Here is a 26,471-nt window from a genome sequence, read left to right as displayed (position 1 = left end):
TATACTGTTAGAGATGTCAATTTTCTCCCAAATGAATTTACATATTCAAAGCAATTCCAATTAAAATCCCAGATGATTACTTTGTAGAAACTGACAAACTGGTTTTAAAATTCATATGTTAATTCAGGGAACCTAGAATAGCAACAACAACTTTGAAAAAGAATAACAAAGTTAGAGACTTACACTATCTGACTTCAAGATTTATTATAAAGTTACAGTAACATGGATATTGTAATATTAGCATAAAAGTAAACAAATCAATGGAGCATAACAAAATCCAGAATTACTCCCAGAGACATACAGTTTTTTGAGAAAGGTGCAAAGGAGATTCAAAGATAATCTTTTCAAGAAATGGTGCTGGAACAGCTGAAAACCCATATGCAAAAAAATTAACTTTGATTCATAACTTGAATCATATACAAAAACAACTCAAAATGAATCATGGCCATAAATATAAAATCGTAAAATTTTTAGGAAAGAGCATAGGAGGAAAGCTTCAGAATTTGGGTTAATAGTACTCAGACTTGCCATAAAACATAATCCATAAAAGGGAAAATTAATAAACTGGACCTTATCAAAACTGTAACAGACCATGTGAAAAGGATGTAAACACATGCTACAGAATATGAGAAAATATATGCATATCTAACAATAAACTAGTATCTAAAAAATATAAAGAACTTTCAAAACTCAATAGTATCTTGACAATGGGGGGGGAAGGGCATGTGGGTGGTTCAGTAGGTTAAGCATCCCACTCTTGGGTTTCAGCTCCAGTCATCATTTTGGGGTTTCCTGAGTTCAAGCCCCCTGTACAACTCTGTGCTGCCAGCTTGAAGCCTGTGTGGGATTCTCCCTCCCTCTCTGCTCTTCCCCCACTCACGCTGTCTCTATCTCTCTCAAAATAAATAAACTTAAAAAAAAAAGTCTTGGGGCGCCTGGGTGGCTCAGTCGGTTAAGCGGCCAACTTCGGCTCAGGTCATGATTTCGCGGTCTGTGGGTTTGAGCCCCGTGTCGGGCTCTGTGCTGACAGCCTGGAGCCTGTTTCAGATTCTGTGTCTCCCTCTCTCTGACCCTCCCCCGTTCATGCTCTGTCTCTGTCTCAAAAATAAATAAACGTTAAAAAAAATTTTTAAAAAAAGTCTTAAGTGTATAAAAAAAACTCAACAGTAAAAAAAAAACTCTATTAGAAATAAAAAACATAGATTTATTTCACTGAAGAGAACATACAGATGGCAAAATAAGCATGTGAGAAGATGTTTGAAAGCATTAGCTATTAGGGAAATGCAAATCAAAACCAGTATCACTATCATTACACATCCAAAGGTACATGGCAAAGAAAGAAATTCATTGCAACTGTAAGAACTACTTCATTAAAATAATAATCCTTGTTATTTAAATTTAAAACATTAGAATACACTGTTGATTGAACTGTGATATGGAAACATTCTTTAATCTGCACTGTCCAACATGGTAGCTACTAGTCACAGGTGGCTATTAAGCCTTGAATGTGGCTAGTGGGAATAAGGAACTGAAAATGTAACCTCAGTTAAATAGCCAAATATGGCTATTGGCTACCACATTAGACAGAATAGGTCTAGAACTTTCAAAAAATTTCAAAAAAGAATACAAACGCAAACGATGTAAAAATAATCATTAGTGTAGTGGGTATGCATTTCTCACCCACGACACTACTGGCCTTTTAGGCAGAATAATTCATTACATAGGACTATCCTAAAAAGAAATATTCCTTTCAAATGATAAATGTATTTTTTTCCAAATGTAATTTTATGGTCACTGTTGATATAGAGTATTGCTTCATTCAAATAAATTACTGAGGCTATTAAGAGCAATAATGCATTTTCACCAGCAGAGGGCAGATATACATAATAAACACCTCAACACCAATTTCAAATGTTCCAAAAGTCCAATAGCACTGAATCAAAAGACATTAGTATATTAACTTACACAAAAGGAATTGTACTTCTTGGAGGTAAGGGAGAAAATCTGCTAAAAATAAACATATTTTTCAAAAAGAAACTGAGAGGTCACCCCAGAAACAAGTTTTTGTCAATTTTATCAGTTGATCCAAGAGTTAACTATAATCCTTCAAATAAAACAAAATAACCGTGACAAAATGTCAGTCAAGCCTCATTTTCAAGGCCATTTACATATATACTACAATATTCCTTAGGCCACAAAATAAATTCTAAAGAATTTTCTTCATAGAATATAAAAGTTATCAAAATTCCATGAAAAAAACAAAGCATTTGTTTCAAAAGTAAACTAAATGCCAAAACCAAAACAAACAATGAAATGTGGCAACGGTGCTGATGTAATTTTTAAGTAGTGGGGTTCAGAGTCACCAGCTAAGAATTCTTGAGACTTCTTCGTGACAAAAAGATAGTTTTATTAAACAATGGGAACAGGACCCGTGGGCAGAAAGAGCTGCACTGGGGTTGTGAAAAGTGACTGATTATGTAAGATTTTCTATGCTGTGGAAGGGAAGGTGATGTTAGGGCTCCAGAAAATTGAGTCTAGGTTTCTGGAGACTACTTTTTTCTTTTAAATCATTAAGACAGTTGCAAACTGATGGAGACTCTGTCCTGCATGATTGTGATCTCTAACCATTTGATTTTCCTTTTCCTTTGTTCTTGGGCGTCCACGAGTCCCTAAGGAACGTCACACATATCCCCACCTGCGGGAGTGGGAGGTTAGCTTATGCTCTGCCATCAGCTTGCCTTTTGCTCCCTCATCAATGTTTAAAAAAAAAAAGGTAATTGTTTCCTGAGAAAAACTTGAGAAACAGTGCCAACATACTGAAGATTCACTTTTCTCGACTCTTACTGTACAAAGGGTGGAAAACAAGCTCTGAAGAGTTTCACAACACACACTTTCATAAAGTGCTTCGGAAATAGTTTTAATGTCTACCAAAATTAAATGCCCTTTTCTAAGAACAAAGAAAATATCCAGAAACAACAAAAAAGAGAGAGAAAGAGACCTTTTCTAGCCCCTTTACATGCCTATTACAATTAATTTTTCCTTTCTCCCTGTTACATACCAACTTCTGAAAGCCCCCTTGTCCTGAAGCTTCTCTGTTCTGGTTTTCCTTGCAGTCTTGCAGGCCACTATTGAGTTCCCTCAGTGATTCCACTTCTGACTGCTGCCTCCCCATGTCTTGGTCACTGACCCTCTGATCTGTGTCTAATCCATTCATGGCTGTGGTAAACATTTCCAGGCAAATGACTCCCAAAACAATAATCACTCCCTTGTCTATCCACTCTCCTACATTTCTGCCTGGTACCTATACCTGCTTCTAGGAACATAAAAAGCATGTGCACTAAGTAAGTATATGGACAAGCCTGCTTCCAGCTTCTTCCTACCTAGAATAACTTAGCCACGCTTATCCTTTTCAAGAACTACCTTTTTTGTTAAAAGCCTTCCCCAATTCCTGCTCTTGGTGATTTTTACTTTCTCTGAACCTCTATAACACTCAATGTTTGCACTACCCCCTCCACTCAGATATCCAGACTATATACACATATATAGTATAAATACACATTACATATGTATTTATATTTATAGTATTTGTGCTTATGGCCTGCCTTTCTCCTCAAAGTAAAGACTCCTAAATGGCAGGGCAGGGCTGGGCTTCTGTTGTATACCTCTAATGTCTACTCTAGTGGACCAGCACATAAAGGGTTAAAAAAGATAAAGATAACTACCTTCTTTTCCTGAACTTTCCATGAAGTACTCTTGTGCTCAGAATCTGCTCAATTACATTATTTACCAAACAAAATATAATTCACAAATGTTTCCTGCAAAGTAATAAAATGAATAAATGACTATAACTGCTTTAAAAAAACAAGACCTGACATAATTATCACACCCTTATCATTTATCAACCCTTATTTTGGCCAGACGTTACTTCATAAATTCAGTTAACTCTCATAATCCTGTGACAACAGGTATGGCCATTTTACACATAATGACACTGAAGCTTAGAAAGTTTAAATACCACACTCCCACTATAAGGAACGACGGAGACAGGGGAGAAAGAGAGGAGAGGGAGGGAGATAAAGAAAAAAATGAAATCACAGAGGCAGCAATGGGAGAGCTGAGATTTTAACCCAAAACACTAAGCCTTCAAAGCCCATGCTTTTTAGCTACCAAAGTAATGTCCTTTCAAGGATAACAGCAGAGCAAGGAATCTCCCAACCCACAGTCAACTAGAGGAAGAATACTGTGGAGGAAACGTTATTATATAGTATATAACTGTTTTTATCTTAAAACTTTCGAAGAAAGAATATGTACATTAGTTCAAAATATTACAAGGACACTGGAAAACTTTAAAATCCACAAAAACTACAAAAACAAAAAAGCATTCCCCTGCCATTTTTCAAATGTTAATTTACTGTGGCAAAGAAATTAAATGGTGGTAATAATTTAAGGATTCACTAGTCATCAGGATGGTATAAAATAAAAGGGAAAAATGAAATGAAGCTTAATTTTAAGAACAATCCATGCTTCACCTGACTGTCCTACTAAAGTTTAAGCCTTGTCAAACCTATTTCTTACTTTATTCAGGTGATATGGCATCATTAAAAAATTCAGCTTAAAAATTCAAGTTTGAGCAAGCATATTACAGCTTTCCTTTATTTTGTTTGCTCTTTCACAAATATTCTAGTACTTTGTATTTGCAAAATTTCCCTCTCAAGCACAAAGATATCCAATATTTACAAAAATCCCTCTTTTTTAAGCTTATTCTCAGCACTATTTACAGATTTATCTCACGAGATAGTATTTGCTTTTAGATAACACTGCAGACACCAACCAACATTCTAAGTTTTGAAATATGTTTATATTTATTGCCAAATCACTGTTTTAAAAAAACGGCTAAATAATTAATATGTAACTGTTTCTGTGATGTCCAAATTTTTTTCTTAACATCCTATTATTACACAGATAGGGTTTGGTTAAGCATAAAAATGCATAACTTACAACCCTTCTCACTGTATAGATTGTGAATGTAAAGAAAATGAAAAAATTAAAAAGCTGAGAGTTACCTTTTATAAAACTGAAGAGTAACACATTCATTTATGGATTCAGAAGGCAATAGCCCAGGAACAGGTTCACTCCCAAGTTCTCTCATTGTTGCAAAGTTTTGAGCAAGTCCTCTAATCTCTCATGATAGGTTTCATTGCTCTACTAGGAGATCAGACTAGGCACATGACAGGTCTCTTCTATCTCTAAACTGTCTATAATTTTATGGTTACCAAAAAGAAAAAAGAAAAAAACGTAGATACGGGCCTGAAAATCTTCCCAAAGTACTCCACCATCACTTAATGAATCTTAAGATTCATTCATTGCTTATAGAATCTAGGAGTGAATGGTGTGGCCTACCACTATACTCACAGGTATGAATGTTGCCTCGAATTTTGTGTTGTGGCCTAATGACTGATCAAGAGAAAAATCTGGAAAAGGCAGTCAACCCCTGCTCCCAAAATGAAGGGGACAAATCATAAAATAAAAATGACCAATAAGCCCATTAAAATGATTAATTTTAAGAAATTAAAGTGTCATAAAATTTTCACCAATCATGTTAAGAAAACTTTTCAAAAACATGAACACCCAGTGACAGGTTGTGTGCACAGGGTCAGCCAGTCTTTGTACACTACTGGTGGGAAGGTAAACTAGCCCCAAGATTCCTGGCAATACAACTCAAACACACTTTAATCACCATACTCTAACATACACTTTTTACACAGAAGATCTTATTGTGAAGAAATAATTTTGTGTACACAAAGTTTTGACAACAGGACTCTTCATAACCATGTTAGAAAGCAAATGCCCATCAATAAGGGAACAGATTAGTTTAAAATACTATTTTAGTATTAGTTTTAAATTATTTTAAAATTCATACTATTAGCAAGTTTTCTATGCAGAGAATAGATTTAAATCCCCCTACAAAGTCCCACTATCCTTATTCTCAGCAAATGACTTCACCACCTAACTGTCCCTTAGATTCCAGATCCCTCTTACTCTCCTTCCACATAAACTGATCTGTATTTTTCCTGATTTTTTCTCCTGTCCCAAACTAACCATTTCATCTGTGTTTTGAATCAAGATTTCCTCTAAATTGTGCATAAATATTTTAACTATATAAACTACTCTTCCTTCTTAGAGAACTTGTCTGCTCTTAGCCACGGAAAAGGAACTCCTACTTGCTGTTCCTGCAGCTCTCCTGCCTCTGATGAGGGAGCAAAAGGCAACCTGAGGGCAAAGCACAAGCTAACACTTTACAACCACTACCCACCAAGGTGGGTATCTATGATATTCCTCAGGCACTCCTGGATGGCCAAGAACAAAGGAAAGGGAAAAACAAATGGTTAACTGATAGTGATCAAGATTATGCAGGCCAGAGACTCCATCAGTTTACAACTGTCTTAATGATTTAAAAGAAAAAAGCAATCTCCAGAAACCTACAGACTCAATTTCCTGGAGCCCTAACATCACCCTCCCCTCCACGGGATAGATTCTTATATAATCAGTCACTCCTCACAAACCCAGTGCAGCTCTTTCTGTTCATGGTGTTGTTGCCATTGTTTAATAAAACCACCTTTCTGCACCAAAGACATCTCAATTCTTTCTTAACCATTAGATCCAAACCCCAACACTTCAAACCACATCATTTTGGCACCCAAAGTGAGGCTTTGAGTCTTTTCATCTGGACTCTGAGCCTCGGTGCGAAATTAGTGAGTACTTCCTTTCCTCTCCCTTTACTTTCATTTCAGGGGCTTTTCAAGGAGTATGGCCTTTTTTTTTTCTCTCTCTCTTTTACTGTTTATTTATTTATATATTTATGACAGACAGAAAGATAGAACACAAGCAGGGGAGGGGCAGAGAGAGAGAATCCCAAGCAGGCTCCGTGCTGTCAGTGCAAAGCCCAGGGTGGGGTTCAAAATCAAGACCTGTGAGATCGTGAGCTGAGCCAAAATCAAGAGTCGGCCACTTAACCAACTGAGCCATCCAGGCATGCCAAGGAGTATCATCTTATTGGAACATTTCATGTCGATTATTCAGGCTGCAATCTTCTTAGCCCACGGCTACTATACAGGGACGAGGAAGTCTGTTTTTTGGCTGGAAGTTAGTACCTTGGCCAGAATGGAAATAAGACCCAGAACATTGATGTCCTCTCTTTATTCCTGTCCTTATTCCTGTCTTGAGAACAGGACAGCCACCTAAGTCACCAGAACAACTGGCAATCTTCAGACTCCCATGTGAGGTTACATCCTCATTGGTCTAATGTGATCCCTTCCACATCCCTGGTCTAGCCACTTCTGGCTGCAAGACCTCCACTTGAAAATGGCCAAAACCAGCACCCAACTGAATTAAAGCCAAATCAGGCACCAGTTCCTAGAAGTTGGCTGGAAAAGACTACTTATCTTTACTGTTTTCCATGAATGTCCCCTACTAACTACTTAAATTATAAAATTAGGTAACTCCCCCTTGTAAAACTTTTCTAAAGCTTTCCATAGGTTAAAAACGATGGGTTCTTCACAGCCTTCCTGGCACAGCCTGAATGGTACGGCACAGCATGGTATTTTGGTCCATTCACCAGTACCCACTTGTATTCTACAATGCAATGGAGAAGTGAAGGGACACCAGTAATTCCACCTACAGGGCCTTTACAGTGGAACAGTGACCAATAATGATTTGTTATTCAAGGGACACCTCCGGTGGCTCGTGACACCGGGAACCTCTGACATATCCTGCGTGGGACGCCACCAGGGAGTCAGTGGGGATTTTTAGTAACAGACCTTCTCTAGGCTTCTTCCGTTCCTAAGGACTCCCCCTTGGAATGCCTTTTAACCCACTGGAAACAATTTAGATTGCAAAATTTAAGAAAGGACTGATCTCCTGTAACACTGCATGGCCTCAGTAGGATCTATCAATTATATCTCTCCTGCAGGAAACAGGGCAAATAGACAGAGGTACCCTAGGTCCAGGGCTTTAGGGTTCTAAATCAGGGCCCAGACCTAAGGAACTCTTGCAGAACCAAGCTGATAAACTCCATCCTGACATACTGGATTACAATTGTCTAAACAGGCCTCCTCCTAATAAAACCCAGGTTGCTGCAGGAAACACAGGCCATCCCTAAGGAAGGGGACACTATCTCTCACTGCTCCACCGAATAGACCCAGATTAAATTAGCGGTATATGGGGGGGCTTCTCCCTCATTCATTTCTGAGGCTAATAGCTAAAATTGGAGCCAACTGTGGTTAGTCTACCTTGGGACGGGGACTTTAAGGAATATTCCCAAGCAGCTACCGAAACTCCTTTTGTTTCAGGGAAGTTCCCTGTCTTCTCAGGCCTGACATGGTCTGCCCTAAATTCCATTTGTTGCTGGAAAAAACCTGCATCTGCTTATCTGCCTAGGAAGACTGGGAAACCCCTTTCTCTGCCCTCTGGACTTTCATCGGCCTCCAGCCTTCATGGGAGCACCTCACCTCCTTCAGCCTTCCCCTCCTCCTCCTCCTGTTTCTGAACCACCTTGGGTGCAGCTTGCATAAATGGCTCCTTGACCATCCTTGTGCTTCCAGCACCACTGGGTCTTCCTCCCACCCTCAATGTCAAGGAGCAAAGAGCACACTTTGGGACTTAACATCGCCCACTTCAGAATTCCCCACCAGTACTCCAGATAAAAATCAAGAAAGGGGAAAAAATGGATTGACTTTTAAGTAGACCCAGGTAGAATATAATTTGTATTTAAACTAGTTGAAACTTTTATTCTACCTAGGTTTACTGAATGTCAAATAAGCTTGTGATATCTCTGCTGCAATTTGTTAGCAAAAGGATGACTTAAAATGATGGTTAATTTTGTCTGTCTCAAAGTTTTTGTGGATAATTATGAAGATAGCTATCAAAGTCTTTGGTAACCTGAAACTTTAACGTTTTGCTTAGATGATAAATTGGATTGAATTCATTGGACATCTAGGTCTTTTCTAAATAAGATAAAATACTAAATGAACATAGGTTTGTGTTTTTGGCTTCTTACTGCAGAGAAACTAAAGATATTTAAATCAGTCGGAAAAAACATGCTTTGTGCCTAACTGATTCAGAAATTTACCATCTCAAGAATTACAGTATAACAGTTCCGAACTGGTTGGTTACTGCTTAGTTTTCACTGGAGACTAAGGTTTCTAAGACTTAAAATTCTACAAAATGTAAGACTGATGGAAATAAGGGAAGCAACTCTGTATGTGTAAGAAAGATCTAAGAAACGGGAATACATTTTTGTTGAAGGTAAAAGAAAATAATTTTGTCCTCAAATGAGACTGGTTGTTTGGAGGGAAAAGGCTTAGGATGAAAACTAATGTAAAGGAAATTTGTAGAAGGTCTGTGAAGGGAAATCTTTGGAAAGGAATTTCACGTGTGGTAAGCATGGACTAAGGTTGAAATGAATGGATTTTACAAGTATTGGCATTAGACCGAAAGTCTGCTTGCTTTCTCTTGGTTGAAAAGACATTTTTCTTGGATTGTTGGTCTGCTCTTGATAAGAAAATGTAAACAAAGATTTTTTTTCTCTTCGTCTTTATCTGCCAAAAATAAAAAATAAAAAAACCCAGTTTCTATGTTTTGTTTTTATGAGGTCTTTGATTTATTAAGGTTTAAACTTCTCAATATTAAAGGGGCTAAGTTTTGCTAACAACTATATAACCCTACATATTTGCCTTTGGAATCTCTTATTGTCACTTGATTAAATAATTTGAACTTTTAAAGTTTGGTAATGATCTATAATCCTACTCAGGCATGTGCTTTAAACTTTCTCAGGTTCTTCAACAAATTTCCTCAAGATTTAAATTGTAAATAAAATCTTTTTGACCAATTAGGACTTTTTATTTGGTATGTTAAGTTACTTGGAAAGAACTATCAAACAAATCATGATAAGCCCTAGGTTGTATTGCTTGGGTAAATGCTATAACTATACAAATAGATACATAGATAGATAGATAGATAGATACATACATACATACATACATACATACATTCATAAATGAAATTCCTGAGTTTTAATGTGTTCTGGTGTAAGACCATCGCTTAACATTTTGATTACTGAAATTTTCTGTGTCACAGAAATAAATGAATTTCCTTATCAATTATCATTTGTCATTTCAAAATAAGTTTCATCTTCAAGGAAACTCATAAAAAGGTCTTTTTTTGAACAAATACAGGTTTTTTATATTTTTAAAATCATAAAACTGAAATGGGTAATAATTTCCAGAATTAAAAGCTGTGTTCAAACTGAACAAGAATTACTAACATGAAATTAAATGAACTGAAGATGATTATAACTTCTGTGACTCTTGTCTGAAACACTGCTGGTTCTCTAATGTTTGCTCTTCTGGATTAAGGACATTTTCTCTTAAAATATCTATGATTTACAGAAATGTGATAAAGTATTCATTTGTAAACAAACTGAAGCATTTAACTTTTCTGTCTACCTAAGCCCCCTGAAATTCAGAAAACTCTCAGTGAGTATTCTTTCTTCTATGGCAATCATAGTCATTTGCAGAAGTTCAAGAAGAATCTGTTCTCCTTGCAACAGGACACCATTGGAAACATTGGTTATTTTACCTAGGCTTTGACTGGAATGTCATTTTTGAGAGACATGCATAGACTTGGATATGACCAAACAGCTTTAAGGAACTGAAGCTGACTTTATGACACATGGAAGCATAAAGCCCCTTGGAAATGTTGGCCTAATACCTTGCTTACAGAGTTCCCAGGTGAGTAAAGAATGTCACTTCCTGGCAAGTGCAGGAAGCTCAGGATATTTGGGAGACCTCAAGAAGAGAAATTTGCCCAAGTCTACAGGTACTGTAGGCATGTGTGATGGCAAGTATCTGGCTTGGCTTCTGGCCTAGATAGGCTACTAAAGTTCAATATAGATTCCTTATGAAAAGGTGCAGCAAAACAAATTTTAAAAGATCTACATGGTCAATCGCTATTCTTCCTGAGCTTATCTAAGCAATTAAACTGGACTTGTTTTATAAACAAATTAGTCTTGATTTGGGTATCTCTGGAAATGAGGGTAATTATAGGGGAAAACTATGTTTCAATAACACATCTTTGTAGATACTAAATTTTAATACTATTTATTATAAACTACAGTATAACCTAAATTCTTCTCGTTTCCTCAAGTATTTGGCTATAGCTCTCCAACTAAGGTTTCCAATCTTCTTCCATTCTCTTAACTTTTAAAGTCATTAAAAACTAAAACTGCTTTTTCCTAGAAGCTCTAAAAACTGATGCTGGACAACTTGAGGTAAACTTCAGAGAAACAGCTCATGTACTGACAATCTTCTTGCTTGTTATTCTGTGGGGATAATAATAAGACCCCACCAGCATATGATTATTTGAATAAGTGGAAAGTGGGATGGATTCCCAACAACTGTATATGAAATGTCTTTTCTCACTGTAGACCAATCAATAAAGACTATAATTCTTTATTAAATTATTAACTTGAGGGTGGGTTAATTCATAAATCTCTAAATGAATATGTAAACCATATCCTCCCTATACCTAATGTGACAGCTACTGGCAACCCACCCTATAAAAACCCAGAAGACATGGTTTATTTAAAGGATTGAAAGTCTAATACAGCAGGGGATTTACTCCAAAAGGAAAGGCCTCTACCAGGTCATATTATGTATACCCACTGCAATAACATTAGAGGGACACTCTTCACAGGCTCATATATCTAGAATAAAACCTGTAAGTCATTCACAGGAAACCAATAAGCAAACTAACAGCCCTTCTTGTTCTGTGAACCTATGGAAGACCTCAAATTTCTCTTCAAAGGAAAGTGATGGTAGTACTTTTTCATTCTTTTTTCCCCAATTTATACTGACAGTTCCTTCTCACAATGGGCCTTTCAAAAGGATCACCAGATACATTTGAATTACAAACCAGAAAAACCCATCTGATTCCAGCTGCCTGTTCCCACTCCATCTGAGGAACCTTCAAGCCTGACACCCAAAAATCTTTTCATGGGCAGCATTCGAGACTCAAACACTGGGTTTATAATTTGCTCTAACCATTAATGTATATTTTTCTTTTGTTTCTATAAAAGTGCCTCCTATTAATTATCTGACGTTTACATCATATAGACAGAGTCTATATGATGGCTAATAACACCTGTTACACAATTAAGGCCTCAAATGACTCTCAAAACAGCATTACATTATTAAACACTAAAATAAATGCAGGGGCAATTGGGTCACTCAGTCGGTTAAGCATCTGACTCTTGATTTCGGCTCAGGTCATGATCTCACAGCCATTAGATCAAGCCCTGCATCGGGCTCCAACCTGGGCATGGAGCCTGCTTAAGATTCTCTCTCTCCCTCTGCCTCTGTCCCTTCCCTATTCACATGCACACACACGTTCCTTCCCTCCCTCCCTCTCTCTCAAAAATAAACTCAAATGCATGAAACAGTTCTACAAAATAGAATGGCATTAGATGTTTTAACAGCACCACAAGGTGGTACATATGCCATTATTAAGAGAGTGATGTATATATACTCCAGATTATCACAAAAATGTCACAGGCCTATTAAAAGATACAGATACCCAAACTGAGGCTCTATAAAATCCTTCTCTCTCTTTAAATGATTGGTTAAGTTACTGGTTTGGGGGGAGGGGGGGTTATGGTCAACTGTTAGGGGTCTCTCTGTTGGACTTATTCCTTATAGCCATATTAATCCTACCTAGTATGCTAGCTTTTTCAATGTCTCTACTTGGTGCCAAGACTCCATCACTACAATGATTTCACATCGATGATCCTTACCACCCACAGAGATACTTACTGTCCACAATGGATTCAGCTGCCTCTGCCTTTGGTAACTCATATATATAAACTCCCCAGATGATCAATGTCAAGCCAAAAGTAGGGACATCTCTACACCCCTACTCAGCAGAAAGAAGCTACACAGAACATGAGACCTTCTGCCTTCAACAACCTTAGAGATTTAAGGGTCAAAATTGTTCAGGGGGGAAATGATGAGGAAGCAAAAGGCAAGCTGAGGGCAAAGCACAAGCTAACACCCCACAATCACTACCCCCCATTCCTCAGGCATTCCTCAGGCTGCCCAAGAACAAAAGGAAAAACAAATGGTTAACTGATAGAGATCAAGATCATGCAGGGCAGAGTCTCCATCAGTTTGCAACTGTCTTAATGATTTGAAAGAAAAAATGCCATCTCCAGAAACCTATAGACTCAATTTCCTAAAGCCCTAATATCACCCTCCTGTCCACAGGATAGAAAATCTTGTATAATCAGTCACTCCTCACAACCCCAGTATTGCTCTTTCTGCCCATAGGTCCTGTCCCCATGCTTTAATAAAACCACCTTTTCCCAAAGATGTCTCAAGAATTCTTTCTTGCCCATTAGCTCTGAACCCCACTACTTCAAACCACATCACCTCCATGTTACAATGATTAGAGGTAGGCACATGGCCCAGGCTGGGCCCGTTCATCTCACCCAGGAATATGGTATATGACCCAAAGAAAAAGACAACCACCTCTAGGAAGCCAAATAACAGGTCATATAGACTTAGGAACTAATGAGGTATAGGCAAGCATATGAATAAGGGAAAGCAGTTAGTAAAGAATGAAGCAGGCAAAAAGAATCATGTGTTATAGACCCAGAGACAGAGCCAAAGACAAAGAAAAAATAAATGGCTGCTGGAGGACTTTCTAGTTCTTTCCTTCTCAAGCTACATACATTCTATTCATTCTGATGCAACTAGCTAAGACAGAAACCATGGTAGATATTGCTGATTTGCTCACACAACCTCTATTCCACCCTATTTCTGGTGTGCCTTCCTGGTTTCAGAGGATGAAAAGCTAAAAAACTCTATTTCTCAGATTCTTTTATAAAGTTCTGACTGAGAACGTTTCCATCAATTAGATGCACTTATGCAATATTTGAAAGCAAAAGTGCGGTAACTACTCTCCTGCCCTTTTTAGCTATTTTCTGCAGGAAGACAAGATCATAGAATGTCTAGTCTCCCACTTCGTGGGTGTGAAGCAATTTTGACACAGATGATGACAGACCCCACATTCCAGTACCTACTTACCAGTTTACCGGTATTGTAAGGCAGATGTAGCTTTCTAATCCCTGGGCTACAGCTAATTTGGTGTTTTCTTAGACTCAACAGTTCAGTGACAGGCTCTGAGTTAATGGTTCCCTGGAAGGTCAGTTCTGCTGTGATCTGGGAGTCAGTCCTAGAGGCTCCATCAGCATGGAGCCTACTTTTCTACCCCTTCTTGGGCTTTCATAAGCACCTGATTCTACTTCTGTTTTTATGTCCTACAATGGAAAGTCCTAAACAGAAGCCTTGTAAGGATTCACATACCTTACACTGCTTCAATTAATACAGCAATTAGCAGTTGTGCCTTACACATAATAGGTGTTCATAAAGTACCTGTGAAATGAATACTTCTTTAAGTAACCCCTGGATAAAATCCAAGATAGTGATTAGCATTAGAAGTTCTGGTGTACTGTGATGGTTTGTGGCAGTTCTCTTTAACATATTCTTAAAAAACAGGATGATGGAGAAGTAAAATTAGAGCATTCACTACTGCATTTTCAAATGCTTTTTTAACAGCTACACAGCACTAAAACAGCTCCATGATAATCCTTTTTCTGACCAGCAACCTAAAATCACTAAGGGTCTACCATGAAGAGCCAAAAGTTTATGTAATTATTCCTTAATCACACTGTTTTTGTAATCATAGTTTGATTTTTTTAACTTCTTTTATTCTCTTGGTGTGTTTATGCAGACTCTGAGCATGTTCAGAATACTTGATATATGTTGATATCATTTGATACAGAATTATATAAATATCTAGAAACATACTATCAGTCAAGATTAGTTAATTAGTGCTATCCTTCCAAATGGAAAAAAAGAAAAACCTGCAACCAAGGAGAGCTGAACATTTTTTATGTACTTATTTGGTACCTTGAGTTTATTTCTTAAAAACTAAAATCTTGTTTTAATATTTATTATCAAAAATTTTCAAACAGAGAACAGAAAACAAGAATAGCACAGCAAACACCCACATATCCACTGCCCAGATTCAACAATTGTTAAGATTTTGCCATTTTAGCCATATTTTCATTTTTTATGTTGAGGTACAGGAAAGTAATTTCAGACATCAAGATACCACCTCTAACTTTTTCAGTATGAATCTCTAAAAAATATAAATTTTCTCCCCATAACCACAATATTATCACACCTACCAAATTAACAATAAGTTTTCAATGCCATCTAATAATGTGTTCTATTTCCCACAACAGTGCTTCACCACAAAATTTTCTTGTAAATATCTTTTTCCAAAAACATCCTCTCGAGGACCATAGACTGTGATTAGCTGTATCTCTTGTTTCTTTTAACTTAGAAGGATCCCCCTCCCAACTTTTTCAAATCATTGATTTGGTAAAGAAATATTAAGCCAAGGTTTAATATAAAGAGTAATTACAACCTCCATGTAAACTATTTTCAAGGGACACATACATATATGAAATGTCACTGATGAGTATAATGCTCCTTACTTCATGTGAATTCTAAAAATAATTTGAATGTGAGTATTTGAGATCTACTATAAAGATTATAGTTCAGTTGAGCAGCAAAAGTTTACAGATCTGTCCCTTAGCTCTGGGTAACAGTATTATTTGGGACTGATACTGTCGTCTACAAAACTTCAGAACCTTTTAAACTGGAAGAGGTTGGAATAGATTTGATGTGAACAAGTTTATTCAAACTGAACATAGTGTAACTTTAGCCATTTACATATGCTTTACACATTCATTTAATGTATGAAAGTATTTTTACATGTTTTTCCAACTATATTTAGGTGTCACAAGGTGAGCTCGTAGCCTGTAACCATACTTCTGATATGTGAAACAATTTCACTGTGAAATTTAAGAACCTCAACTATTTTTTGTGCCTCCTAGTACGCCTTGTAATTTTTTTTTATTTTTTTCATGTTTTTATTTATTTTTGAGAGATAAAGAGACAGAGCACAAGCTGGGGAGGGGCACAAAGAGGGAGACACAGAATCTGAAGCAGGCTCCAGGCTCTGAGCTGTCAGCACAAAGCCCAACATGGGGCTCAAACTCATGAACCTTGAGATCATGACCTGGGCCAAAGTCGGACACTCAACCAACTGAGCCATCCAGGCACCCTGCCTTGTAATTTTTTCTTGACAGCTGGATATGATGTGCTAGATAAAATTAACTGCTGTAGACAGTTTTAGTAATGTGGTGGGAAGCATTCCATAGTTCTATGATTACATCTCACTCTTTCAGTGAGCCTCTGTCTGTACTGTGAGCTTCACAAATCTCAGCCCCCCTACCACAGCTGTCCCCTTCCCCCATGGGACAGGATGGCTAGAGTAGACTGAAACTGGCATTTCCCTTCTCTCCTGAGAAAGGCTACAGGTGGCTGGAGTTAGATATTTCCCTTCCCCAAGTCGGTTAAGCTCTAGTTAAACAGTTTCTCCAGAAGGCAGACCTTGCTAAGTAAGAACAGAATGCTCTGGTGTATTTCAAGATGGTTCCTTTTCTCCTTCCCCTGCCAGAAGCATAGGTTTTTATCCCATATTCACTGTGTTGAGCTCCTGGTGGTAAAACTCACCAAAGTGTGGGACCTTACCCATAACTGTGTCCTCCTGGAGTTTCTGACTCATATTTGTCCACAGTAGGCCTCCAGCAATTTGTCAATAGTTTTCCTACCTCAGTACTGGTTTCCACAGAGTTATAATTGAATTGTGATTCTCTATATTCGCCTGTCTCTCCTATTTTGGGGACAGCAGTTTGCCCTGTGACTTCACTTAAGATCTAAGAAGAGATGCTGATTTTGCAGTTTGCTGAGCTTTTTACTTGTTAGGATGGAGTGGAGACTTGAAGCTCCTTCCAGTCTTAAAGCCAGACTAGAAACTGGAAGTCCCCTCAACTATTTTTTTGAAAGCTAGACAAACATTTATTTTAGGCAAAAACTATTGTTTCCTGTTGTTTACAGGCATATTTTACCAACTAAGTTAAAACCAGTCAAAGTATAATTGCCATAAATTTGGGACAAGTGATAAAAGGCCAAAAAAGAAGGCAGTCACCTGATAGCCTTGTCTCATCTACGGAAGTAAAATCATTGTCCCTGCTAAAAAACAAATCCCAAGTAACAACTAATTTTCAGTAAATAAACAATAGAAGGGAAGCTGCTTCTGCACAATAGCTTAGCAAAATTTCCACAATGAAAAAAATCATTTGTAATCTCACAATATGGAGAGAGTAATTACAACAAGAGACTAGTAACCTTTGCTTGTAAAAAATAACAATTTAATGCAAATAGAAAAGGAAACCACATTACAAAGAACAGAATGTGTCTCTATCAAATATTTGGATAGCTGTTTGTTTGTTTTTACTTCCTACAATAATTACAACCAAAAGTTAACCCTCATAGTCAATTACAACTTCTAAGTTAAAAAAAAAAACAAAACACAAAATTCAGAAAAATTTCACAACAATAAAACTTAGGGAAAATATGGAGGAGGAAGGAGTTTTCTTACATCTGAAACCCTGAACAATTCTCTTAAAAAGTAATTGGAGGAGCTAGATGTATGCTATACATGCTATAATGCTAAGGGAAATAAGTCAGAGAAAGAAAAACAGCATATGATTTCACTCATGTGTGGAATTTAAGAAACAAAACAAACAAGCAAATGGAAAAAGAACTAAGAAACAGTCACTTAACTATAGAGAACAAACTGATGGTTACAGGAGGGTGAAAATAGGTGATGGAAATTAAAGAATACCTTTATCATGGTGAACACCAAGTAATGTACAGAATTACTGAATCACTACACTGTACACTTGAAACTAACATAACACTGTATGTTAACTAAACCAGAACTAAAACACTTAGAAAAAAGAAAAAAAATACTTACATTAAAAAAATAATAATAATAAAATAATTGGAGGAAGAAAGAAAACAAAAATGTTTATAGGTCTTATACAAGACTTAAGATACAAATGCAACATTTATTGACTACCTACTATATATCAAACTCTATAAATGCTTCATATACATTATTATCATATAATAGTCATCATATATAGCTCTATTAATAAATATATCAACATTTATTAAGATTACACAAATTTAATATTAAAATTATAAAAAGGAATGCTGTCAAGGAGAAATAACCTGAGTATTCACCTATGGCCATTCACCACTAGGGACAATATTTAACTTTAAGTAGAACAGTTTGAAATGCAGAAACTTTCCTTTGTTTCTTTTCTTTAATGAAGCCCAATTATTTTGAAGTAATGAAATTCTTGTTTCCATAAGAATAATTATACACAGTTGAAGACATAAAAATCATATAAACTATTAAGGGGTTTTAAAGCCCAGTCAAATCTGATTTTAAATTTTATCTATATAAGATATGATTTCATACTCTTAAGTCTAGAAGGTGTAGAACCAAACCAAAATGAAGTCACTTATGTCAAGGACAAATTGGACACAGTCAACACCAATGCATAAAGGAAACTTAACCTAATCTTACAGAAACTTACAGCTCTTCTCTCAGAAATAAGTAAAGGACACCAGCCAATCATCAAACACCAAGTCTGTTCAGGCCATCTATGAACTTCCTTGTTCCTAACCAAGCTACCCAAATCCAAATAAGAAACAAGACCACTAGGCAACCAAGTAACTTCTGTATTTATCCCATAAAAATCCCTTAGTCCGTGAGCAACTCCGAACTCACTGCTCCCACAGCCTTGAGTTTCCTGACTTGCAGGTAAAAAGCCTTATAATAAACTCATCTTTCTGCTTTGTTTTACCCCGTGTGCAGTGTTTTGGTTTTTGACAAAGATATGGTGTAGTGGTGAAGGCTCCTGATCAAGTTCATGCTCCACTGTTTGCCATCAGTTTTGTTCTGATTTAGCTATTCAAATATATATCCTACTATCATGAACCCTAGATTGGAGCAAGCTAATCTCAGTAAAAGGATCACTCTCCTGAGGTCAAAAACAAAAGAATTATTAAGAGAAGACATAGGGGCGCCTGGGTGGCTCAGTCGGTTGGGCGTCCGACTTTGGCCCAGGTCATGATCTCACACTCCGTGAGTTCGAGCCCCACGTCGGGCTCTGTGCTGACAGCTCAGAGCCTGGAGCCTGCTTCAGATTCTGTGTCTCCCTCTCTCTCTCTGCCCCTCCCCTGTTCATAATCTGTCTCTCTCTGTCTCAAAAATAAATAAAAACATTAAAAAAAAAAAAGAGAAGACAAACTTGAGAAAACCCCTCTTTGTTTATAAAGGGCATATTAATAGAGCAATAACTCATTTTGGCACAATAGGAAGCCATTAAAATCAGGGATTTCCCCCAAACAATGATTTTCAAGTCTTAGGAAGTGAGCCACAGGTCTCACAACAAAAAATTCCAATGTCACAGAATCAAAAAGTTGTACAGCTCCTTGGAGCTAAAAGTACTTATGGGGCATTCTTTTGGCTAATAATATGACAAACTTTAGACTGTATTTTATTTGCTCCTTATAAATTATCATAATGCCTAGCAGACTTTGCAGGTGTGTTTAAGTTAAGGACACTGAGATAGTATTATCCTAGATTATCCAGATAAACCCAATGTAATCATAAGGGTCCTTACAAAAGCCAGAGAAGATGTATTGATGCAAACACAAAAAGGCAGAAAGAGATCTGAAGATGACACACTGAAGATGGCAGAAGGGGCCATGAGGCAAACATCACAGGTGACTTCCAGAAGCTAGAAAAGATAAGGAAACAGATTCTCCCCTAGTGCCTCAAAAGGAACACATTTGATCTTAGCTCAAGAAGACTCATTTTGGATTCTAACCTCCAGAACTGTAAGATGATAATTTGTGTTGTTTAAGCCACTAGGTTTGTGATAATTTTTGATAGCAGCATTAGGAAATTAATATACTAGTGATGATCATTTCACTTCAAAAATCATACTTCTGCTAGTTTTTTGGCACGATGCACCATCACCACCCTACATTAAAAGCAGCTTTCAAGAGTAGAAATACATCAATTAAAAAACATCTAGACTAAACCATAATTTTTAATGAATGTTCCTGTATTGGAAGATAAAGTTATCCTAAATATAATTTCCCAGAGAAGTTTTAAATTCCCTTTATTTTCTTTTTAAGATTTGGGTTTAGCTGATCATTGGTCCTTGAAATGCACTCTTTACAAAAGATCAGTGATAGACATATGAAAGTCTATCATCAATCACTCGTAAAAGCAATCACCTGGATCTCTTGTGAAATGGAGGCAAAAAAAAGAAAAATTGTTGGGGGAAAGGGGAGGATGCACAGAGAATGGAGAATTACTGGAAGGCTTATAATTCTCTGCCCTTTAGACTCTCAAAGTCCTCATATTTACCACTCAAAATGGACACGAGCATGAAATTAGTACATATTTCCAGCAGCACAGAGCCCAATGTGGGGCTCAATCCCACCACCCTGGAATCATGACCGGAGCTGAAATCAAGAGTCAGACACTCAATCAACTGAGCTACCCACGTGCCTCTAAGCTCTTTTTAGTGAAATTTTTTAAATCATTTCCATATGGTACTATGTATGACTAAATGTATGGTTATGTATGGCTATACAGTCCTAAAGTATGGCTGTAGTAGATGACTAGAACGGGTGATAGTTTCTTTGATCTTACTCTAATCCATGAAAGCATTAGGGAAAAAGTTCCAAACAAAAGGATTCCTCAATCTGTGAGGAATATTCCTGTGGGTTATATGATACAGCTTGAGATAATTAAAGATAATACCAGGTAATTGGCTCAGAAAGACCTAAATCATCAGTGAAAAGCTTTAAAAGTATACAGGTTTGATCAAGATCCAAAGTTCTGTAAGACCCAAAATTAAATTATTAATTAATTTAAAAAAAAACAATTTTTTTGAAATCAACAATAGTAAATACTGACTTAGAAGTGATATGAAACATAGGTTTCAAAAAAGAACACAGATCACATCAGAGCTGAAATAAATCTTTGTAGTAAGGTTCAATGAGAACAGGGACAACTGGTCACCAAGTAAGTCAAGAGGCAAAAGCTGGACTCAAACCTAGCTTTACTAACTTAATCCAGGTCAGTGCTCTTTCAAGTCCATCAAGTTGTTTCTGTGGTTTAAAACGCCAAGATAGGGGCACCTGGGTGGCTCAGTCGGTTAAACGTCCAACTTCGGCTCAGGTCATGATCTCGCAGTTCCAAGTTGGAGACCGCATCAGGCTCTGTGCTGACAGCTCAGAGCCTGGAGCCTGTTTCTGATTCTGTGTCTCCATCTCTCTCTGCTCCTTCCCTGCTTGTGCTCTGATGAGTCAGAGAGAGACCAGTGGTTTCTATCCTGGCTCTGACACCAGGCTCTACACATAATCATCAGAGAAAATCTCAAGATCAGCAGAATTATGACAACAACGGACCAATCAAACCTGAAGGTTAGCATTTTGAGGGAACTTTCAGATTTGCAGGTCTCTTTAGGTGAATTACAATCAAAGATTTTGTTTGTATGAATTTATCCTATAAGCATCAACATCATTATAAACATCAGTTTCTCAAGTGAATTTTACTTTTTAATATGAATTACTTTAAAATAAGTTTACATAAGAACTCTTAAACATTACACACTTAATGAAAAATGTTCTCCATCCTCACTGCCTGTAGTAGACTCTTGGACTGGGTCTCACAACCTTCACTTCATGTTTCTACTTTTTGAAAAGGTTAGAAAGCTAGAAGACTCCCTTGAAGGCAAAGTGTTGGACATTAGTCTGCCAGTTATTTGCACGTGGAAGGCACAAGTTCAGCAAAGACCATCTTCCTATAGTAAGGGCAAGTGAAAAAATGTCTAACAAGACATTGAAGGGTTGCAGTAACCACAGTCTTATTCCCTCATCCGCTGGCTCACCAGCTCCACGGGTGAGAAGCCATGGCAGTGGTGGTAACAGTAGCAGTGGTAATAGTGTGTAGCCTTGAAGCCAGAAGTCCAGTAGTGGTTCCCAATTTTTGCTCCTTCAGCCTCTCCAATGTAAACACCCTATTCCTTAAAATAGCTACAGCTGTTCTGTTTCCTGCCCTATACCCCAACATTAAGTGAGTTCAGGTCCTTACACTCTTGCTTGGACTACTGTGATAATTAAGTGACATGCCTGGAATCTCTCACCATTTCAGTTCTTCCTGACCCGCCACCATCAAATCTGACCATGCTTAAAGAAAGCTTACCCAAAAAAGTCCACATGGAAACCTCTTATGTTATTTTAAATACCTCTTATGCACCTTGTGTGTGCAGCTGTCTCCTTTAATTCCTTCTCCATCTGCTAAAATCCCACTCCATCTTCTGAACCTAGCTCAAACAAGACTCCTGTAAATATTTTCCAACAGGGTCACTCCGCCTATATGTGAACTATTTCCACATACCCTGCTGCCTGCCCTTGGCTCTGTACTCATTCACATTCATTCATTCAAAAGATACTTGTTGAGTTACACTAGACCTACCACATGTCACCCATTGTGTAGAGGGCAGGGGATACAAGCCTAAACAAGATAAACAAGGTCTCTTCTCTCTTATAGCTATAATCCAACAGGGATATAGATTACCCAATAAATACCCAAATAATGTTTAATTACAACTGTACTTAAGTGTAATAAAACATTCAGGATGTGTCTTACACGTATAAAGGAAAGTCTAATCTAATACAGAAAATCAGAGAGAAGCACTTCCCTTCAAGAAACATTTAAGCAGAAAGGGGATGATGTGTAAAACTGATCAAGCAAAAAACTGTTAGAGAACTTCACAGGCAGAAAGAACAGCATGTGCAAGGGCCTTGAGGCAGCATTCTAGGAACCATGAAGACAACCAAAAGTCACATGAGATGGGACGGCAGCCCAAAATAAGTAGAGAGGGAGGCACCTCTTATAACCACTATTATAACACTTAGTACACTGTTTTGGAATTACTCATTTGCAAAAATGCAGTCCTCTCTGAACAAACTCCTTAGGTCTCCTTAGGTCTCACAAATATTTTAGCTCCATAATCCGATACAGTGTTTAGCAGTGTCCCCTCAAGTCACGATCTGTGGAATGAAGAAATAAGTGCTTGATCTGGGCAAGGAACTTAACCTCTTAATACCAGACAGATGAAACAAAACAATCTCTAAGTGTTCAAAAAAGCTTGTTTCTTACTACCCCAAAACTTACTGGGCAAGAGGCAACATATTCATGCCAATTGATACACGTTCAGAATCAAAACTAGTACTAACCGTGGATGAAACTAATACTAAAAACTAAACTTTAGATTGGCAAGAGGCTCTAAATCCTCACTGCTCCATAAATCGCCACCAACTAATAACCAATAGAACTGTATTAAAACTCCCAGAGAGTCACCAACGAGGCCAGGGAGAGGAAGTCCAGCCCCATCTGCCTGGTTTTTTTTTTCTAGTTGCTCAACAGATCTAGTAAGTGTAGAATCAAGAGCAGGAAACTGGCACCTATGCCATCCTTCTCTCCCTCCTTACTTCTTAAATAATGTCAACTCAGGAAACACACTGGTGACTCAATAAGAAAATGTCAAAATCCAATTGATATAACTCTGCCAACTATTACAAGTCAACAGAATGGGGTAATCTTTAGCCCTACACTTTAGTCTTTGGTACTTGTTCTCAAAGAGCAGTGGAGGAAGTATTTTTTGAAAGAAAACTGAGTTAACTAGGAAATAGCTTCAAAATACATGAAAAGCTTGATGTAGTTTATTAGTGAGGAAAACATTTATATATATATATATATATATATATACATACATACACACACACACACACACACACACACACACATATATATATATATATATATACACATACAGTATGGAACTCTGTATAATAGCTAAGGTGTAGAATAAGACCCTTAGCATATCTTTTAAAAATACACTTATGGGGCGCCTGGGTGGCGCAGTCGGTTAAGCGTCTGACTTCAGCCAGGTCACGATCTCGCGGTCTGTGAGTTCGAGCCCCGCATCAGGCTCTGGGCTGATGGCTCAGAGCCTGGAGCCTGTTTCTGATTCTGTGTCTCCCTCTCTCTCTGCCCCTCCCCCGTTCATGCTCTGTCTCTCTCTGTCCCCAAAAAATAAATAAACGTTAAAAAAAAAAAATTTTTTTTTTAAATACACTTAACCAGAATTTCACTATCTGCATTTACTATGTTGTCTGGCATGTATAATAATGAATCCAAAATCATTTAACAAGCAAAGAACCCTACTAAAGAGCTCTTTAATGGGGTTCAACCATACCAAAGACTCAAAACTTGTACAAAATATATTTAATTATATCAGTGGTCCAATCATGTCAAATTTTTCAAGTAATACAACTATGAGATCAAATCTAATTAAACTAATTAAACTTAACTGTGATTTTTTTCCTGGAAGATCAAGATAAAACAGTGAAATAATTCAGAAGATCAATTTAAGAGGTGTCTGGGTGGCTCTGTCGGATAAGTCTCCAACTCCACTCAGGTCATGACCTCACAGTTCGTGAGTTCAAGCCCCGTGTCAGGCTCTGTGCTGACAGCCTGCAGCCCGCTTTCAGTTGTGTGTGTCTCTCTCTCTCTCTCTGCCCCTCCACTGCTCACGCTCTGTCTCACTCTGTCTATCTCTCTCCCTCAAAAATGAATAAACATTAAAAAAAATTTTAGAAGTTGGGGCGCCTGGGTGGCTCAGTCGGTTAAGCGTCTGACTTTGGCTCAGGTCATGATCTCACGGTTCCTGAGTTCAAGCTCCCCTTCGGGCTCTGTGCTGACAGCTCAGAGCCTGGAGTCTGCTTCGATTCTGTCTCCCTCCCTCTCTGCCCCTCCCCCGCTCACACTCTGTCTGTCTCTCTCATAAATAAATAAACATTTAAAATAAAATAAATTTTTAGAAGATCAATTTAGTATCATTCAAGATTTAGTAACAACATGGAAAGAGTAATGGTCTTTCTAAATCATGACTGGAATTCATGCCCTTCACATTGCATCCTCAAACTCTTGATACTATTCTCTTCTCTCCAACCTTCTCCATTTCTCAAAAACAAACCCAGAAACAGAAGACCAAACAAAACCAAAATAAAACATTCATGCAATATATATCTATGGACCTCAGTGGCAATACAAATAGCAAGCAAAACTAATGCTCCCTTTTCCTCAGATTAAAATAAAATTTTTGCCCTAATTTTAAAAGTACATGATTCTCCTCTCCTTACTTCAAAAGATGGAAATGGAAATGTTACCATGTGGCACATAATGGCTTTTTAAAAACCTATAAATTATTTTGGGAAGCATTAGTGAATACCTGATTTTATAAAGTACTTTTTGGGGGACAAAAATTTAAACAAACATTATTTTTCAATTATTTCTATACCTAATGAAGGTACTTACTAAAACTGTTACTATTTAATATTTAATGAATAGATTTTAAAATATACTAGGATCTCTTTTTAAGCATGTAACTTATTACCCAAAATGCAGCTCATTTCTTTTTCTGGCCTTTTAAAGGCCCCATTTTTCAGCGTTTTACTAGTGCAGTGATGAGTAATTGAGCCTCAATACAAAAGAGTATTCCCCAAAAATCCACACACATAATCAATATGAGGTAAACAAGTTTTACTACAATAATCAGGCATTTTTAATTCATCACCTGAAAAGTTACACAGAATAAATATCAGCTTGGGTGAGTCAAGGTACTATATGAAAAGTGCTTCAACACATGGTCAGTTACAGTATTCCCACATGACCTTCCAGTGATCCAGTACCTGTTATGATAGTATGGTAGTGAAGTGACTTCCTGATGCCATGTGGCTTAGTCTAATCAAACATTATCAGCCCACTGAAACGTGCATTTACACAATATTGAGTAAGAACAGTAAAGCTTCAGAAAAGTCTAAGTCAAATAACAGAAATCTTAAATGACATTCTCAAAGTCTGACTTCTGCTTTGGAGAACTACCTATTTCTCACCAAATAAACCAATTTACAAATAAGCAAGATCTTTTCCTGAACACATGACAGGTTTCTTTTTAAAAATCTGAAACCTTTTTCTCATGAGATTACTTAGAAGACATTAAATATAAATCAGATCGCCAAACCCAAACATATAGGCTAAAAATAGTGTATCTATTTCAAAAGCTGAGGCAGAAGCCCTCCAACGGAACAAACTAAAATTAGGGGTTTTTTTTCACCTCTGGATCTTTAAAAAATGCACCTTCAACGTCTATGGGTCACACAAACCAATGTCCACATGTTCTCCCAAAGCAACTGGTCAGACACCATATAATTATTAAAAGCTTCAGGAACATAATAAGCACACCGTCCACGGGACTCACGTAATGAAATTCCTCTTCA

The 26,471-nt window shown here is 37.3% G+C and overlaps 1 protein-coding gene across 2 annotated transcripts in view; it reads right to left on the bottom strand.

The window, feature by feature from the left end:
- Window positions 1-26,471, bottom strand: part of SMAP1 (small ArfGAP 1) — a 204,069-nt gene that overhangs the window by 176,692 nt on the left and 906 nt on the right. The gene's annotated exons all lie outside the window — the stretch shown is intronic.

Source organism: Herpailurus yagouaroundi, unplaced genomic scaffold (assembly GCF_014898765.1).
Source record: "Herpailurus yagouaroundi ecotype Mexico unplaced genomic scaffold, PumYag 139, whole genome shotgun sequence".
NCBI classification, from domain to species: domain Eukaryota; kingdom Metazoa; phylum Chordata; class Mammalia; order Carnivora; family Felidae; genus Herpailurus; species Herpailurus yagouaroundi.
Note: the sequence above shows the minus strand (reverse complement) of the source record. Positions and strands in the feature narration are given on the sequence as shown.